The sequence below is a fragment of the Aquarana catesbeiana genome, linkage group LG08 (assembly GCF_042186555.1).
Source record: "Aquarana catesbeiana isolate 2022-GZ linkage group LG08, ASM4218655v1, whole genome shotgun sequence".
Classification (NCBI taxonomy): domain Eukaryota; kingdom Metazoa; phylum Chordata; class Amphibia; order Anura; family Ranidae; genus Aquarana; species Aquarana catesbeiana.
In genome coordinates, this window is record NC_133331.1 from 102,174,138 (window position 1) to 102,193,323 (window position 19,186).

Below are 19,186 nucleotides of genomic sequence, written 5' to 3' on the forward strand. Positions count from 1 at the left end.
TTTCTAGGTCCATCAGAATTTTCTAAAGAAAAAGTCAGATGAAGCCCACACACGATAGGAATATCCGATGAAATTATTCCGTCTGACCTTTTCTGCTGGAAAGTCCGGTCGTGTGTATCCCCACAACATGATGCTGCCACCACCATGTTTCGCAGTGGGGATGGTGTGTTCAGTGTGATGTGCAGTGTTAGTTTTCAGCCACACATAGCGTTTTGCTTTTAGGCCAAAAAGTTCAATTTTGGTCTCATCTGACCAGAGCACCTTCTTCCACATGTTTTCTGTGTCCCCCACATGGCTTCTCGCAGACTGCAAACGGGACTTCTTATGGCTTTCTTCTTGCCACTCTTCCATAAAGACCAGATTTGTAGAGTGCACAACTAATAGTTATCCTGTGGACAAATTCTCCCACCTGAGCTGTGAATCTCTGCAGCTCCTCCAGAGTTACCATGGGCCTCTTGGCTGCTTCTCTGATTAATGCTCTCCTTGCCCAGCCTGTCAGGTTAGGTGGACGGCCATGTCTTAGTAAGTTTGCAGTTGCGCCATACTCTTTCTATTTTTGGATGATGGATTTAACAGTGCCCTGTGAGATGTTCAAAGCATGGGATAGTTTTTTTATAACCTAACCCTGCGTTAAACGTCTCCATAACGTTATCCCTGAACTGTCTGGTGTGTTCCTTGGTCTTCATGATGCTGTTTGCTGAGTAAGGTTCTCTAACAAACATCTGAGGGCTTCACAGAACAGCTGTATTTATACTGAGATTAAATTACAAACAGGTGGACTCTATTCACTATTAGGTGACGTCTGAAGGCAATTGGTTCCACTAGTTGTTAGTTAGGGGTATCAGAGTAAAGGGGGCTGAATACAAATGCACACCACACTTTACTGATATTTATTTGTAAAAACAATCGAAAACCATTTATCATTTTCCTTCCACTTCACAATTATGTGTCACTTTGTGTTGGTCTATCACATAAAATCCCAATAAAATACTTTTAAGTTTTTGGATGTAACATGACAAAATGTGGAACATTACAAGGGGTATGAATACTTTTTCAAGGCACCATAATGTGTTTTTAGAACAAATCAGGAAAGCAGCCAAGGGTGACAACACTGCTCCTCCACAGATACAGTGAGTGAGCGTTATCATCTTTAAACAAGAATTGTGTGCTACCAGGTGAAAATAAAGGAAAAGAAGCATGAATAAGGAGAAACTAAACCAGCCACATCTAAAGACAACCAGCCACATCCAAGGACTGGCAAGCTGCAATATAGAGATAATATGTAACTTTTGGCTGTTTAAAAGGACAGACATGTTGTCATTGTTGTATACATATATACATACTGTATATATATATTTTCTGACGCATAACATACATAAATATCGTAACACATTCCCTGCTAAAACTAGCACGTCTCAACATATTTCTAAACAAGCATGACCAGAATCCTAAGCAGACACTGCACATGCCAAGTTGTTTTAATTGCTTATAGCCCAGCCCAGTTCATCATTAGTTCTCCCTATTTATAGACAAATCCATTACAGGGTAATGTGTTGTAGAAAATTTGATGAGCTATGCATTAGGCATGCATTTTGTAGGATATCTTAGCAACTTTCCTTTTCCTTCTTTCTTTCTTTTTTAAACCTGTTCTTAGTTCCTACACTATCATGACTGTCAATCTAGTATTGATAGATAAGATCATGATTCATGTCTGAACTGGGGGCCAAATACAGCCAAAGCTAATAAAGTAATTATGCTTCTCATGATTGCTGAACTCCTCCCAAAGCTCAAATGCGGGTAAATACAAAGTCTTTTACATGAATCTAGAAACATTCTCAAACATGAGTACACTAAAGCCTTCACCTCTCAAAGATCAAACATAAGGAATGAACATTCTAGTATTTGCTTCAGTATGTGGGCATTAATTGGGGCCTCAAACACAGTTTGCATAAACCAGAATAAACTGCCTGTTTATTATCCAGTATGTAAAAAAACAGAAATACTGTATGTTTTATATATTTTTAAGAGGCCAACCTGAAATGGCAGTCTGGTTAACTCTGCAAATGTAATGCTCCATACACACAATCAGACTTTCCGACAACAAAACCGTGGATCTTTGTTTGAAGGATGTTAGCTCCAACTTGTATTGCATACACACGGTCACACAAATGTTGGCCAACAATTACGAATGTAGTGACGTACAAGACGTACATGATATCTCCATTACGAACGCTAGTTTTACAAGACCGAGCGCTTCCGGCTCGTACTTGATTCCGAGCATGCGTGGACTTTTGTCTGACGGACTTGTGTACACGCGATGGGAAAGTCCGACAACAAAAATTTGTTGGCGGGATTTTTGAGAACCTGCTAGCCAACATTTGTTGGCGGAAAGTCCGAAACCAAATGTTCGACGGAGCATACACACGGTCGGACTTTCCGCCAACAAGCTCACATCCAACATTTGTTGTAGGAAAATACGTTCGTGTGTACGAGGCATTAGAGTTGCTGCTGTATTAAAGGCTAAGTTCACATTTTTTTCCAATCAAGTGATAATGCAGACAAGGGACCCCAGTATGTTAAAGACGAATGCCTTGCACACACAATGAGATTATTGACAAATGATCATCCGTTTTTTTTTTTGCATGCTAGTCTCATATCGAAAATGTAGAGTATGTAGAGTATTCTTGTACGACAGAATAAAAATTTGGAAGGGATGTAATGTGTTGTAGTGTGTTTGTATTGTATTTTCGAAAGACAATTGTACTGGTTAAACGAAAATCGTACAATCTGGTATCGTATCACAACAATTTCCGCGCTTGTCCCATCGGATAATTTTGCATGAATTGTTGTGATCGGGTCTCGAAAGCTGTGTACTAATGATCAGATTATCGTACGATCGCTTCAAAAACAGTATTTTTCGTATGATTTTCTGATCTTTTGTACGGGCCATTCGTTTAGCAAAATAGAATTTCGCCACCAGGTCCATACGTCGGACCTAACAGTGGGGGGTATTACACATAATCCGGTGGATGCAGCCACCGGGATTGTGCATGAAACTGACAGGCAGACTTCTGCCTGTCAGGTGAGAGCATTCGGGGGGCTCCGCTGCCGCCCAATCACTCGCACACACCCTGGTACCGGCGCCCTCCTCCGGCCATGCTTACCGGGCTCTGCTTGCACATCAGCGGGTCCGGGAGCTCCATGGCAGCTGCCAGAGGGTGGTGGGGAAAGAGAAAAGTGGACACACGTCTGCTCTCCTCCCCCCGGGTCAAGCTCTCCATGTCCCTGGCTAGCTCAGCTAGCATTGCTCATTGATCTGCATTGCAAAACATATAGTGGAGTACAGGGGAGACATGTAGGGTCTTTTAGAACCTGCATATCTCAATAAGGAGAATCTGTCACCAAAAAAACATCACATAGGGAACTTTTTGTCCCCTATGTGATGAAAAAAAAAAAGTTAAGTAAAAAAATGTTTTATTTTTTATTTTTTGCAAAAAAATTAAGTTACACCCAAGCACATAAAATCCCCCCCCCCCAAAAAAAAATTTGAGGCCCCCACACCCCCTCATATACACACGTACTAACGTAAACGCATGTGTCGGGTGCCTATGTGTGAAAACGTTGATTGCGATAAACATGTTACATATTGCCACACACGCTGGAGTGAGGGCATAAATTCTAACACAAGGCCTCCTCTGTTAGGCCCAGTTCACACCTATACGAATTGGATGTGGCTTACACCGCATCCAATTTGCATGAAATTTTAAAATTCGTTCATTTGAATGAGGCTGGTTCACATATGTGCATTGCATTCGGACTCCTCATTGCCCAAAAAAGTGTGCGTTTACTGGGCATTGGGGTGTGAATTGCAAGCATATTATCTTCTATGGGAACGCATCTGATTCGCAGATGCATTCCGTTGTGAACAGGATAAAATCCTGACCTGATCCTGATGTAAACCTGACCTGATCCTGATGTAAACCTGACCTGATCCTGATGCAGTCCTGACCTGATCCTGATCAAAAACTAATGTGAAACGCTGAACAACTACTTTGTCAATTAGCTGTGAAAACGGAGCTTCAATTCGCACCGCACATGTGTGAACCCAGCCTAACACTAAACTGATACCTATAGTGGGCCTTTGAAGCGTCGCCTATAGAAAATATAGGGTACTGAAGTTTGACGCCATTTCACAGGCACATAAAACTTTAAGGTTTAAGGTATCTATTTACTTGGTGCAACCTCGTCTTTTATATTTTACCAAAAATTTGGGTAATTTATTGCGTTTTTTTTGCCATAAAATTCACGGTAGTGTGTTTTTTACTGAAATTTTACTTTTCCTAGACCTTTGCGGTAATATCATGTGATATAAAAAATTGGAACTACCACTATTTTATTCCCTAGCGTATCTGCTTTCAGAAAATATATAATATTTGTGGGTTTTGTGTAATTTTCAGGCCTAAAATTATTTTTTAAACATGTGTGCAAAAAACAAAAAAAAACAAAAACGAAAGGGTAAAAACAATAAATCTGTGACAGGCACTTATCAAGAGTGTCAACTATGCTTGCCCTTACCGCCCACCTCCTTTATTCATAGCCACCTCCTTCATCCATAGAAGTCTTACTATAGCTTCTATGAATGAAACGTGATCTATGAATGGAGGAAGCGGACCTTTTATTCATCTGCTTGTCCTCCATTCATAGATATATTTTCAATATAGTACAGCTTTAATGAATGCAGGAGAGAGGTGGAAAGGGAGGGCATAATCAGCATTCCCAGTGAGGTCTGTTGGTTCTATATCTGCCATTTCACTAGAAGATTACGGTAAGGTGGGGGGGGGGGGGGGGAGTGTCAGAGAAGGAAGATTTCGACTAATGTTGTAGTCGGTTGCACAAGAAACACATCAAATTGATAGTAAGTAATGTCACTTTTGATGATTTTTTAAAACTATTTTTACTGAATGAAGGCTTAAACCAAACTGCCTAATTTTAAAATATTGATTACTGTAAATGCCATACCCTTGGTGCAGCTTTTTTCTCAGGGAGAAGCTCGCTCCTATGGTACTGGGGGTGGGCAATCAATGGCTGCAACATCCCGGAAACTAGTCTGGATGAAAATGGAAGCAAAGACGAGAGTATTTCAGGTAGACACAAAATGACCTACAGATATGGCATCTACAGTTAACAATTTTAAAAGCTGATTAGTTTGTTTTAACCTACTGATGGTCACATTATTGGAAGGTGTGCCAAAGGAGAACTTCATCTTTAAAAAAACATTGTTAGGCCTGCCAGAGTTAGTGGGTGTTACTAAGCCTCAAATACACCTTGTAAAGGGTCTATGAATGGGATACAGTCACATGAGATTGGGAAAGTAAATAGTTACACTACAGGAAATTTCTCCATAGCATAGACATGGGGGATATAAACCAATCACTGGAAATTATTTTTTTTTTTTTAATGTACATTATCATTTCATAAAATGATTGGCATTATCCCAAACAGAGAAAATATATTCATATCTGGGCTTTCAAAAATCAAACTGAGCATATTTTCTGTGACATACCAAGCTCCCCGGCACAAAGTAATCTCAATGCTGCCAAACTGTGGTCACATAGAAAATTAGATCATCAGGTGTTCTCCACTTTAGTAACAGATTACAATAGTAATAGTGAACTACAATCTATATTATAAATGATTTAATTCAGTAGTTCCCCTCCTGATCTGATCTAGCCCCCATGAAGAATAAAGAAAAATGAAAGAAACAAACCCTTATCACTGCTCGAGTTCAAATGAACCCTTATGACATTCTGGATGACATTTGAGTTTATAGTGTGGACACCATAGCATGCACGTACAATGTCCTTCGTTTTTTTTTTTTATTTTGTTAACAAACCTGTCTTAAAATTGCTTGGTTGTGCCCAAACCCAACTTGATCTTATTGTAACGTTACACCTAGGAAACATGCAAACAGATTCTTTTCACCTGTGTGCGCTGAGATTAACTGTTAAAAATACTGAAAGGCAAATCTTAATACTGGGCTATGCTTGTTATTTAAAATGAACACGTATGCCCTATCCTTGTGTGTTTTGGGTAAAATATCTGGGGTTGCCTTGGAGTTGGAATAATCCCATGCTAGTCATATAAATGAAGAGAATTACTGAAATTGTTTTTTTTCTAATGCTTTCCATTTTCATACAACTGAAAACCTAAAAAATAAAAACCAACGTATTTGAATCTGCTACCAAATTAAATCCCAACCTATCAATGGCGATATTATGGAATAAAATAAACTTCAAAGGAAAATACAATTGGGTACATCTTTGAATTGAATTAAAGAGTTCTGTAGCTATGGGAGGATAGGCCTGGGGTCAAAAATCTTGATCAATGCTAATGGCAATTGAAAAAAAAAAACAGGGCTAAACTAAAACAAATACTTGAATAGCGAACATGTACATTTTCTTGGTTACCTACAGCTACATTTAATGTCTATGTAAACACTTTACCAAAAATTATGAATGATTAAAGCAACTAAATACTGTTCATATAGCACATCTCCAGTAATACTTTCATTTTAAAAAGAGTTCATACATCACAATTACTTTAGTTAAATGGTGATTTAAAGTAGAACTATAGGCACAACTTTTTTTCTATGTTGGATAGAGTAAAGCCTCATACACACGATCGGATTTTCTGCAGACAAAACCTCTGACTTTTGTCCGAAGGCGTGTGCCTGGATTTTGTCTTGCATACAAACGGCAAGGAATTGTCGGCCAAACACGACGTACTATGTGGTTTTTCAGCTCTTTAGCGCCACCCTTTGGTCTCCTTCTGCTAATTTCGTGTTAGTAGAAGTTTGGTGGGTGTTGATCCACACTTTTCATTTTGCGCTTTTCATTTAGCGCTTTTCAGTTTGCGCTTTTTATTTCATGCTTTTCAGTTCGTTTCTGAACTGCCAATCATCAACATGACATATTGCGGAATCGGAGGAGATAACGTGTTATTATTGGCCTTGGATTTATTGCTTTGACCCAAGTCCAGTCCAGGAACAGGAGGAGGAGGATTTCTTGGACCAAAAATTGGTTGCTTTATTAATGGTGACCAATTTTGCCTTTGCTGCAGGAGCTCCAGGAGAATAATCTGGATGATTTTCAGAATTATCTCCGCTTGACGGACCCCTGCTTTCACCAGCTCTTGGCATTGGTGACCCTCTATATTAAGAAGCAGGACACATGCATGAGGCTTTTATTTTATTTTTTGATTTGGTATATTTTCTATATTTTTCGATGCATAGAATGCACTTTTTGGTTAAGTTCTATTGGCAGATAGCATGTCTAATTTTAATTGTGACATTTAAAAAAAATAAACTTGTAAAATTGACAAGGGACACCAACATAGTTGTATCTTTCATCTTAAAAACTATGGAATAATGGTGTTGTGGTAACTTGCCCAAACAAACAAAAAATAAATAAATAATATTATTCTTGATATCACTAGAAAAAAAAGCCTTTGAAAATTAGTTTGCAATAACTCCATCAGTATCACCAGCAAAGCAGCTTCACTATTATCCCATTAACGAAGAAGAGAATTGTGCGCTGCATTTCGAGATTTCATAATTTGCCACGTCTCGAATGTTAATTCTCCATTATAAACGCTAGTTTACAAGACCGACCGCTTCTGGCTCGTTCTTGCTTCCGAGCATGTGTGTTTGTACTTTGGACTTTTGTCTGACGGACTTGTGTACACACGCTCGGAAAATCCAACAACAGATGTTTGTCCGCGGATAATTTTAAAACCTGTCATCCAACATTTGTCCGCGAAAAATCCGACATTTGTCCGATGGAGCGTACAAACGGTCGGATTTTCCTCCAACAGCCTGTCATCACACATTTCCCGTTGGAAAATCCGATCGTGTGTACGAGGCTTAAGAGAAGGTTATAGCCATTGTCAGTTTATTTTTTTACCGTCTGTGTTCCATTGGGGAGATATTCCTGTCTTATAGCCAAAACAGGAAGTGAGAGGAAATCCCTGCAAATTAAGGGAATTCCTTTTGGGGCCCCCAGGTCACCAGAACTAGTGTCCCCATTGGGAAATTTCCCCTCTATTACTTTCTGGGGACAACTTAATATTTGTTTATATTTTATATTATATATTATATATATATATATTTCTTTTACTTTCACTTTGAATGATAATGGTAAACAAGACAAATAGAGAGGCCGAATCTCCCTAATGGTAGCACAGAAAGTAATACAAACTGTCAGGCATTCTAATCCCTTTGTACTCTATTCAAAAAAAAAAATGTTGCTTTTAGTTGTACTTTAATCACCATATCTTATCACCTGATCAAGGCCTCTGGCATACAAGCACAAAAATGCCACATTTGTAGCTGTGTAGCATTTTTACAGATCTGAACACAGGTGCATTGTTACCAAAAGGGACAATACCACACAGCTGCATAAAGATCCATATTGCAGTGATGTGTTCAGATCTGTAATAAACAAATATATATATATATATATATATATATATATATATATATATACATACACACACACATCTAGATAGATAGATAGATAGATAGATAGATAGATAGATAGATAGATAGATAGATAGATAGATAGATAGATAGATAGATAGATAGATAGATAGATAGATAGATAGATAGATACATAGATAGATACATAGATAGATACATAGATAAATGATAGAGAAACAATTGATCAACGCTATATATAATAAGATCTATAGAGCTATACCATCAAACCTATAAATATAGTAGATAAATCCCTAGAGCTAAGAACACGGTTCAAAATATGATTGCATGCTTTCAAATAAGTGTATTTTCAACTGATGTTTAATTAGGGCTCATTTACACTTGTGGTTGGGGGGTCAGTAAAAACACACAGTTGGGCCTAATTTTTAACACCCTCCAACTGCTCCCCCTTAAATTGCAAAGGCAACGGATGGGGGGTGTACACATGCTGTAGCCTCGATTCTTTGTTTCACAGCTGCGGTAATATAAAATACTGTTGCAGTTGTCCGGTAATACCAGTGACTGGGTCTGCACCGCAACCACCCCACACAGTAGCGTGGGCTTTTAGAAGTTGAAACAGGTGACATGACGTTTCCTCCCTGCTTGTCAAATGTTTTGTGAAAAGTGATTGACCATGGGTTGCTCTTCAGGGGGCTAATGTAAGTGTAAATGAGCCCTTAGGGTTGTACACAGCACAAGGGTCATACATTTGTACAATGTAGGGAACAGTGGCACACTGGGGTTGATTTACTAAAGGATTTGTGAATGTTAACTTAGCAAAATTAGTAATTCATTGAGTTTGTGTAATAAGGTAAAGTTATGTTCACTTCAATCAGCCAATCCTGTGCTAGCGAAAATCTTTTTTTTTTTTTTATGATTGGGTATTCAGAGTGAACACCGGTCCCCTTTATTTACTAACATTCACTTTGCTAGGTAAACTGCCAATACTGTTTAGTAAATCAACCGCAGTACATTTGTGTGGGATCGGTGTATAGCTATGTGCCCAGCACATCGGTGAACTCTTTCATTTCTACTCTTCCCATACCCGCCTCTTACCTTCTCCAGGTGTCTGTCCTTTCCTGGGAACCATGATTCCCCAAAGATTAATATTTTCTGCTGATTGTCCCCGTATAATCCAGGTGTCCTCCTCCTCGGTGACTCTCTTTAAACAGACAGACAGACAGGAAGGTCCCAGGATACACGTCTGTGATCACATTTCCACTGACTTCACACCTGTCCGACGGGTCTTTCTGGCTCTGATGTACTGACTGCCTCCCCACCCCTCCTCTGTGTGTACTACAGGCAGGCTACTGCTGCCATCTACAAGGTGCATTACATACAACTCAAGTGACATACACAAACCACAGTATAGGACACACCAACACAAATAACACCGAGCCTAATAAAGACAAAACTCAGGAGCAGTATTCCTGTCCAGTCTATGGAGTTGATTTAATAAGACTTCCTTCACACCAGTGTGTTGCGGGAGCACACACAAAATCCCATGATTTCCTACAATACACAAAAATGCGCTGCCCCTTTACAGATGTGTGGCAGTGCCAGTAATTCTTAACGGCACCCCCACTAGGGTTGCCACCTCATCCCTTTAAAACCAAACACATATTAATTACACAGGTTCTGTGGCTGATTAAGGGGGTAATTAAACTCACTTGGTGCCTTATATGCATTAAATTCACCTCAGAACCTGTGTAAATCATATGTGTTTGGGTTTAGAGGCATGAGCTGGCAACTTTAACCCCCACACTTCTTACAAATGTGCCAAAAGGCATGGTACCGTAGCACAACGCAGTTTGGTACCACATGCTTTTTTTTTTAAATGGTGCAGACTAGGGATGAGCCGAACACCCCCTGGTTTAGTTCGCACTAGAACCTGCGAACGGACCGAAAGTTTGCGCGAACTTTAGAGCCCCATTGAAGTCTATGGGACTCGAACGTTCGAAATCAAAGGTGCTAATTTTAAAGACTATTATGCAAGTTATTGTCCTAAAAAGCATTTGGGGACCCAGGTCCTGCCCCAGGGGACATGTATCAATGCAAAAAAAACAGACAGACAGACAGGAAGGTCCCAGGATACACGTCTGTGAAAAGGGCAGTTTTTTCGGGAGCAGTGATTTTAATGATGCTTAAAGTGAAAAAAAAAAGTGAAATATTCCTTTAAATATCGTACCTGGGGGGTGTCTATAGTATGCCTGTAAAGTGGCGCATGTTTCCCGTGCTTAGAACAATCCCTGCACAAAATTACATTTTTAAAGGAATAAAAGTCATTTAAAACTGCTTGCGGCTTTAATGTAATGTCGGGTCCCGGCAATATGGATGAAAATCAGTGAGACAAACACCATGGGTACCCCCCCAGTCCATTACCAGGCCCTTTGGGTCTTGCATGGATATTAAGGGGAACCCCGCACCAAAATTAAAAAAAAAAAGGAAAGGCGTGGGACCCCTAGGACCTATATACACTGAACAGCAGTATACAGGCGGTGCAAACAAGACAGGGACTGTAGGTTTGTTGTTAAGTAGAATCTGTTTGTAATTTTGAACTGGTACATTTTTAAAGTGTAGCTCCAGACAAAAAAATCTATTTTTAAACTTTTTGGAAAACATAGGGAAGGGTTATCACCCCTGTAACATTTGTTTTGCTGTCTGTGCACCTCTTCAGAAGATTTCACCTCACTTTCTGTCCCAATGACAAATGTTTTTTGAAAATTTGGGGTTTTTAGTGAAATAAGGATTGGTGATAAAACATCAGTGAAGAGGAGACACGTTTTTCCCATATTAACTCTTACAGGAGAGAATTTCCCTTCCTAGGGGTAGATTTCATCTTACTTTCTGTTGTCTCCCGTTTGCAAGTAGGAGCCGTTTATAAGTTGGATATTTGAAAGTAGGGGCCTGCCTTATATACTCTGCAGAAATTGGGGCCTTAGGTGTTGGTGTTGCCACAACACTGTAAGCCCTCACAGTTACTCTTGGTGGGAGCAGGAACGGCCCTGCTGTGAAATATTAGATCAAGAATTGTAATTACATGCCATTGTTGAACAGTGGTAGAAAAATTGTGCCTTTGGTGGAGCTGGTGCCACGACACTGTAAGTCCTCACAGTTACTCTTGGTGGGCGCTGGAACGGGCCCTGCTGTGAAATATTATATCAAGAATTGTAATTACATGCACCTGTTTAACAGGGGTAGAAAAATTGGGCCTTTGGTGGTGGTGGTGGTGGTGTTGCCACAACACTGTAAGCCCTCACAGTTACTCTTGGTGGGCGCAGGAATGGGCCCTGCTGTGAAATATTAGCTCAAGAATTGTAATTACATGTTCCTGTTGAACAGGAGCAGAAAAATTGGGCCTTAGGCACTGGTGCCACAACACTGCAACCCCTCACAGATGCTATAGTTGGAGCGCAAGAATGAGCCCTGCTTCAAAGTATTGCATCAAAAATTGTAATTATACGCCACTGTTAAACAGGGGCTGAAAATTTGGGCCTTGGGCACTGGTGCTGGTGCTACAACACTGCAACCCCTCACAGATACTCTAGTTGGAGCGCAGGAATGAGCCCTGCAGCAAAGTATTGCATCAAAAATTGTAATTACACGCCCCTGTTAAACAGGGGCTGAAAAATTGGGCCTTGGGCACTGGTGCTGGCGCCACAACACTGCAGCCCCTCACAGATACTCTAGTTGGAGTGCAGGAATGAGCCCTGCTGCAAAGTATTGCATCAAAAATTGTAATTACACGCTCCTGTTAAACAGGGGCAGAAAAATTGCCACAACACTGCAACCAGAGGCATATCTAGGGTATGGCAGGCATGGCAAGTGCCATGGGCGCCATGGGGGGGGCTGAAAAAAAGCCGCCCCCGCACACAAAAAAAAGTCCCACCCGTCTTCTCACGGCCGCCTCCGGCACAATCTAGTCCTCAGCGCCACGGCCGGCCTGCTGGAGCAAGGGCGCCGGCACAGCACTTCATTAGCTAGTGAGGAGGAAAGCGACAGGCGCCCCCATGACGGCCGATGAGTTGGCGCTGGCCAGAGTGACTGCCCGTAGCCATAGGGTAACTGGTGGAGGCGGAGCCTAAAGCTCCGTCTACCCTCCTCTGCGCAACTGCTGCCTGCTTCATCTTCTTATCTCGGGGGGTCTCCCGGGTCTGTGTGACGTGCCGTGACGTGGTCGGTGACGCCGGTGAGGGGAACCTGGACGGAGGCTGGAGACCAGGAGGACAGAGAGAGAGGAAAAATAATTGGAACCCCCCAGGCAGCAGCAGGTACTAGTACAGACAGCAATTGTCACCACGATCTTGATCATCATGTGCATGCAGCATTTGTACAGTGTACCAGCAACTATTTGGATTAAATAAATATGCTTAGCCATAGATATCATAAATAAAGTGAAATAAAGTGATTTGTGCAAGTAGTACCTGCTGTTGCACAAATCACTTTATTACTTTATGATATCAATGGCTAAGCATATTTATTTAATCCATATTGAGCACGATATTTGATTGGCTGCTTGCTTCTGCTTGGGCCTGGCATACGCACACAATCGCACATGATGATGACTTGGACCCCTTTCACACTGAGCCTGCCCCGGGCGTCAGCGGGAAAGCGGCACTATTTTTAGCGCTGCTTTACCATCGTTTTAGCGGCACTTTTCGGCCACTAGCGGGGCGGTTTTAAACCCCCCTAGCGGTCGAAAAGAGGTGTTTTGCGGGAGGTTAAATCCTCCCGCAAAACACCGCTGCAGCAGTGCTTTGCCGGCGGTATGGCAGCGCTGCCCCATTGATTTCAATGGGCAGGAGCTGTGGAGGAGCAGTGTAGGAGTGGTGTATTCACTGCTCCTACAGCACTGCAAAGAAGCTGCTGGCAGGACTTTTTGTGACGTCCTGCCAGCGCAGCGCCCCAGTGTGAAAGCACTCTGGCTTTCACACTGGGTTTGCAGCTGAGGCTTTTTTCAAGCGCTATGTAGGCGCTATTTTTAGTGCTGTCCAGTGTGAAAGGGGACTTAAAGTCATCATGTGCGATTCTGAGTGTGTGCCAAGCAGACAGGGCCGGCGCTACCACTGGGCAAACTAGGCAGCCTAGGGCATCCGGTCACTGGTGATCCTACTCCCTCTCTACCTCTGTACAGTGTCAGAGGCACTGGCGCAGCATTTTTGGGTGCTGGTGTTACTGAATTTATGGGTGCTGATGTTACTGTATTTATGGGTGCTGGTAAGGCCGCAATTATGGGTGCTGATGTTACTGCAATTTTGAGTGCTGGTGAGGCCGCATTTATGGGTGCTGATGTTACTGCATTTTTGGGTGCTGGTGAGGCCGCATTTATGGGTGCTGATGTTACTGCATTTATGGGTGCTGATGTTACTGCATTCATGGGTGCTGGTGAGGCCGCATTTATGGGTGCTGATGTTACTGCATTTTTGGGTGCTGGTAAGGCCGCATTTTTAGGTGCTGATGTTACTGCACTTTTTGGTGCGGGTGAGGCCGCATTTATGGGTGCTGATGTTACTGTATTTATGGGTGCTGGTAAGGCCGCAATTATGGGTGCTGATGTTACTGCATTTATGGGTGCTGGTGAGGCCGCATTTATGGGTGCTGATGTTACTGCATTTATGGGTGCTGGTGAGGCCGCATTTATGGGTGCTGATGTTACTGCACTTTTGGGTGCTGGTGAGGCCGCATTTATGGGTGCTGATGTTACTGCAATTTTGGGTGCTGGTAAGGCCGCATTTATGGGTGCTGATGTTACTGCATTTTTGGGTGCTGGTGAGGCCGCATTTATGGGTGCTGATGTTACTGCATTTATGGGTGCTGATGTTACTGCATTCATGGGTGCTGGTGAGGCCGCATTTATGGGTGCTGATGTTACTGCATTTTTGGATGCTGGTAAGGCCGCATTTTTAGGTGCTGATGTTACTGCATTTATGGGTGCTGGTGAGGCTGCATTTATGGGTGCTGATGTTACCACATTTTTGGGTGCTGGTGAGGCCGCATTTATGGGTGCTGATGTTACTGCATTTATGAGTGCTGATGTTACTGCATTTTTGGGTGCTGGTAAGGCCGCATTTATGGGTGCTGATGTTACTGCATTTATGGGTGCTGATGTTACTGCATTTTTGGGTGCTGATGTCACTGCAATTTCGGGTGCTGGTAAGGCTGCATTTATGGGTGCTAATGTTACTGCATTTTTGGGTGGTGGTAGGGCCGCATTTATGGGTGCTGATGTTACTGCATTTTTGGGTGCTGGTGAGGCCGCATTTATGGGTGCTGATGTTACTGCATTTAAGGGTGATGATGTTACTGCATTCATGGGTGCTGGTGAGGCAGCATTTATGGGTGCTGATGTTACAGCATTTTTGGGTGCTGGTAAGGCCGCATTTATGGGTGCTGTTGTTACTGCATTTATGGGTGCTGATGTTACTGCATTTATGGGTGCTGATGTTATTGCATTCATGGGTGCTGGTGAGGCCGCATTTATGGGTGCTGATGTTACTGCATTTTTGGGTGCTGGTAAGGCCGCATTTATGGGTGCTGATGTTACTGCATTTATGGGTGCTGATGTTACTGCATTTATGGGTGCTGATGTCACTGCAATTTTGGGTGCTGGTAAGGCTGCATTTATGGGTGCTGATGTTACTGCATTTATGGGTGCTTATGTTACTGCATTTATGGGTGCTGATGTTATTGCATTCATGGGTGCTGGTGAGGCCGCATTTATGGGTGCTGATGTTACTGCATTTTTGGGTGCTGGTAAGGCCGCATTTATGGGTGCTGATGTTACTGCATTTATGGGTGCTGGTGTTACTGCATTTTTGGGTGCTGGTGAGGCCGCATTTATGGGTGCTGATGTTACTGCATTTATGGGTGCTGATGTTACTGCATTCATGGGTGCTGGTGAGGCCGCATTTATGGGTGCTGATGTTACTGCATTTTTGGGTGCTGGTAAGGCCGCATTTATGGGTGCTGATGTTACTGCATTTATGGGTGCTGATGTTACTGCATTTATGGGTGCTGATGTTACTGCATTTTTGGGTGCTGGTGAGGCCGCATTTATGGGTGCTGATGTTACTGCATGTTTGGGTGTTGGTAACGCCGCATTTATGGGTGGTGATGTTGTAGTTTTGTTAGCTGTTTTTTTGTTAAGGTTATCTGAAAGATGTGTTTCAAATTATTTGACAGGGGCGCAGTTTCAGTGCTTGCCATAGGCGCCATTTTCACTAGATACGCCTCTGACTGCAACCCCTCACAGATGCTATAGTTGGAGCGCAGTAATGAGCCCTGCTGCAAAGTATTGCTTCAAAAATTGTAATTACATGCCCCTTAAACAGGGGCAGAAAATTTGGGCCTTGGCCACTGGTGGCGGTGCCCAGAATCAAAAATGTTCTTACAAGCTATCAGCATGAAAAATGAGGAGGAAGAGGATTGTGACTCAGCATAACAGGAATAGTCCCTCAGCATCAGCATAGGCAGTCTTGAATGGGATCTCACATTTAAAAAAAATATCAGTCGGTTAAATCAGCATCAGGGGCTTGGTAGCTGGTGATCCAAGACTGATTCATTTTTATGAAGGTCAGCCGATCGACCGTTTCGGTGGACAGGCGCACCCTGTGATCGGTTACAAAACCTCCAGCAGCACTGAATGTGCGTTCCGAAAGAACGCTGGATGCAGGACAGGCCAGTAGCTCAATTGCATACTGTGCAAGCTCTGGCCAGTGATCCATCCTCAAGACCCAGTAACCCAGAGGATTTTCGGTGGGAAAGGTGTCCAAGTCTGATCTTGCCCCTAGGTAATCCTGCACCATGTGAATCAGACGCTGGCGATGGTTGCTGGAACTGATCAGACCTTGGGGCTGCGGACTAAAAAATTGTCTGAACGCATCGGTCAGACGGCCACCTTCTCCACCGCTCCTTCTGTGACTGACCGAAGCCTCAGCAACATGTTGTCCAGGAGGACCAGGAAATTGTAACCTCCCAGGCTCTGGAAACGTGTTGCACAAACCTTTCTGCATGGCCTCCCGAAGATGTTTCATCCTCTGCTCCTCTCTGCAACAGCAAGATAAGGTCCGCAACCTTACCCTTGTAACGTGGATCAAGGAGGGTTGCCAGCCAGAAATCATCCCTCCCCTTGATACCATGAATACGAGGATCCTTCCGCAGGCTTTGCAGGATCAGGGAGGCCATGCAGCGTAGGTTTGCTGAGGCATTCGGTCCAGAGTCCTCTGGGTCACTAAGGACGACATGATCCACAGCCACCTCCTCCCAACCACGTACAAGTCCATGGGTTTCTTGGGACTGTAAATGATCCCTTAAAGACTGCTGCTGATGCTGACTGCCAGGCTCCACCTCCATGCTGACACAATCCTTCTCCTCTTGCTGTGTGATCGGTGGGCATGCAGGAACACTGTCTGGATAAAGGGGGCCTTGAGAGGTAAGGAAGTCCTCCTCTTCCTGCCTCTGTTCTGCCTGAAGTGCCCTGTCCATTATTCCATGCAGCGTGTGCTCCAACAGGTGGACAAGAGGGACAGTGTCACTGATGCATGCACTGTCACTGTTCACCATCCTCGTGGCCTCCTCAAATGGTGACAGGACAGTGCATGCATCCCTGATCATAGTCCACTGGCGTGGGGAAAAAAACCAAGGTCCCCTGACCCTGTCCATGTGCCATAGTCGCATAGGTACTCATTGATGGCCCTCTGCTGCGTGTGCAGCCACTGCAGCATGGCCAACGTTGAGTTCCACCTGGTGGGCATGTCACAGATTAGGCGGTTCTTGGGCAGGTTAGATTCCTTTTGGAGGTCAGTCAGCTGAGCACTGGCATTGTATGACCTGTGGAAATGCACACAGACTTTCCTGGCCTGCCTCAGGACATCCTGTAAGCCCAGGTACCTGCCCAAGAACTGCTGCACCCCAAAGTTAAGGACATGAGCCAAACAGGGCACATGGGTCAGTTGTCCCTGTCGGAGGGCGGAGAGGAGGTTGGTGCCATTGTCACAAACCACCATACCTGGCTTAACTGGCCTCAACCACCTCTGAACCTGCCCCTGCAGAGCTGACAGAATCTCTGCCCCAGTGTGGCTCCTGTCCCCCAACCACACCAGCTCAAGCCCTGCATGGCATCTTTTTGCCTGCGTGCTTGCGTAGCCCTTTGAATGCCTACGGAGCACCTTTGGTTCCGAGGACAAATCAGCACAGAAAGAGGCCATGGAGGTAGAAGAAGAGGAGGGGATGGAGGAGAGAGGTGTGGCAGAATCACCACTAGTAGAATTTTGGAGGCATGGTGGTGGAACAACCTCCAACACTACTGCACCCTTTCCTGCATCCTTCCCAGCTGCCAGAAGAGTCACCCAGTGCACGGTGAAAGATAGGTAACGTCCCTGTCCATGCCTGCTGGACCATGAGTCAGCAGTAATATGCACCTTACCGCTGACCACCCTGTCCAGCGAGGCCTAGACATTGCCTTCCACATGCCGGTAGAGAGCCAGAATCGCCTTCCATGAGAAAAAGCGGCATTTGGGAACCTGCCACTGAGGAACCGCACATTCCACAAACTCGCGGAAGGGGGCAGAGTCTACCAAATGAAAAGGCAGCAGTTGAAGTGTTAGCAATTTAGCCAAGCTAGCATTGGGCACGTGGATGGCTGGGAGCGAACTTCTTTCGGTGGTGCAGCAGCTGGGGCAGGGAAATTTGCCTGGTACAATCTGACGTTGGTGTACCAATAGCAGATTGCCCACAAGTACTTGGCTGTGACACACCTAATTCTACACCTTCATTCCTCTCAGTGCAGGTTTCAGAGAGGACTGAAAGTATAGTGGGGTTGGAGATCCCAGCTGATAAGGAGCAAGGAGAGGTCCGCTTTGTTCTTTGGTGTGGGTCTTTTAGGTACTCTTGCCAACGGACTGCGTGGCAGGTCGACATATGTTTGGTCAAGCATGTGGTGCCCAAGCGGGTGATGTTTTAGTCACGCGAGATACGCTTGAGAAATATGTTGCAAATAGCAGCAGTGGGATCTGATGCACTCGTCTCAAAAAAGGCCCACACCAAAGAACTTTTGGAATAACATGCAGAGACAGCAGCGTCCTGCACATACGGAGCTCTGCGGTGTGATGTAGTCGGTGTGCAGCCCTTAAGCTGGCCCCTGGAGGGCATCCTGCCTCGTTGGAGATGTGACTCCTCTTCCTCTCTCCTATCAGGCACCCACGTGGGCCTCATCATCCCCTCCCTCCTCATCACTGGAGCAAAGCTGGCAGTATGCTGCAGCTGGGGGAACATAACTGCTAGATTGCTGTCCTTCTTGGGCACCCTCTCTCTCTGGGCTCACGTTACTGCCTTCCTCTAGCTGGGTACCATCATCGGAGCATTCAAAACGCTGGGCATCCTCCTGGAGCATGTACCCAACACTGTGGTCAAACAGTTCGGGGGACTCCTCAGGAGGACATGGTGGGGCTAGGGAAGGAGTGACTGATGCTATTGAGCCGAGGGAAGAGGCCGCATTGGCAGCTGCTTTGCCAGACAAACTACCCTGAGCCTGGGTTAGAGAGGATGAGGAGGATGAGGATGGCTTGGTCATCCACTCTACCAAGTCTTCCGCATGTTGCGGCTCAAAACGACCAGCTGCCGAAAAAAAAAGGACAAGCCTGTCCCACAGCCACG

At 44.0% G+C, this 19,186-nt stretch overlaps 1 protein-coding gene across 2 annotated transcripts in view; it reads right to left on the bottom strand.

Annotated features, from left to right (window-relative positions):
* Positions 1-9,929, bottom strand: part of STYK1 (serine/threonine/tyrosine kinase 1) — a 74,514-nt gene extending 64,585 nt beyond the window's left edge. Inside the window, exons 1-2 of one of the 2 annotated variants that reach the window (XM_073596239.1) lie at positions 9,590-9,929; positions 5,020-5,107 (exon numbers count right to left, since the gene is read on the bottom strand). The gene's annotated coding sequence lies outside the window, so the exon portion shown is untranslated. The remainder of the gene's footprint in view (positions 1-5,019; positions 5,108-9,589) is intronic. The other variant, XM_073596238.1, reaches the window with a different exon arrangement.
* Positions 9,930-19,186: the final 9,257 nt, after the last annotated feature.